The sequence below is a fragment of the Musa acuminata genome, unplaced genomic scaffold (genome assembly GCF_036884655.1).
Source record: "Musa acuminata AAA Group cultivar baxijiao unplaced genomic scaffold, Cavendish_Baxijiao_AAA HiC_scaffold_252, whole genome shotgun sequence".
NCBI classification, from domain to species: Eukaryota; Viridiplantae; Streptophyta; class Magnoliopsida; order Zingiberales; family Musaceae; genus Musa; species Musa acuminata.
This window is the reverse complement of record NW_027020517.1, coordinates 35,001-36,002: the sequence shown is the minus strand read 5'-3', so window position 1 is coordinate 36,002 and position 1,002 is coordinate 35,001.

Genomic DNA, 1,002 nt, shown 5'->3' with positions numbered 1-1,002 from the left:
CAGCACCGTCCCTGCTATACGAAAGCCCCATCCAGCCCTGTGCCACCCGGGGGGTTCCAGGGTGCTGAGATGGCTGACGTTTTGCTCCGCTCTCGACGGTCACCGCGCAATGCAAGAACAGGCCAAAAACTGGCCAAAACGGCCCAAAAACGGGCCAAAACTGGCCATTTTTGGCTGCACGAGCGAGCGGCGAGCGGCGGACAGCGAGCGAAGCGAGAGGCAGCACCGTCCCTGCTATACGAAAGCCCCATCCAGCCCTGTGCCACCCGGGGGGTTCCAGGGTGCTGAGATGGCTGACGTTTTGCTCCGCTCTCGACGGTCACCGCGCAATGCAAGAACAGGCCAAAAACTGGCCAAAACGGCCCAAAAACGGGCCAAAACTGGCCATTTTTGGCTGCACGAGCGAGCGGCGAGCGGCGGACAGCGAGCGAAGCGAGAGGCAGCACCGTCCCTGCTATACGAAAGCCCCATCCAGCCCTGTGCCACCCGGGGGGTTCCAGGGTGCTGAGATGGCTGACGTTTTGCTCCGCTCTCGACGGTCACCGCGCAATGCAAGAACAGGCCAAAAACTGGCTAAAACGGCCCAAAAACGGGCCAAAACTGGCCATTTTTGGCTGCGCGAGCGAGCGGCGAGCGGCGGACAGCGAGCGAAGCGAGAGGCAGCACCGTCCCTGCTATATACGAAAGCCCCATCCAGCCCTGTGCCACCCGGGGGGTTCCAGGGTGCTGAGATGGCTGACGTTTTGCTCCGCTCACGACGGTCACCGCACCACGCAAGAACGGACCATAAACAGGCCAAAACAGCCCAAAAACGGGCCAAAACTGGTCATTTTTGGCTGCGCGAGCGAGCGGCGAGCGGCGAACAGCGAGCGAAGCGTGAGGCAGCACCGTCCCTGCTATACGAAAGCCCCATCCAGCCCTGTGCCACCCGGGGGGTTCCAGGGTGCTGAGATGGCTGACGTTTTGCTCCGCTCACGACGGTCACCGCGCCATGCAAGAACG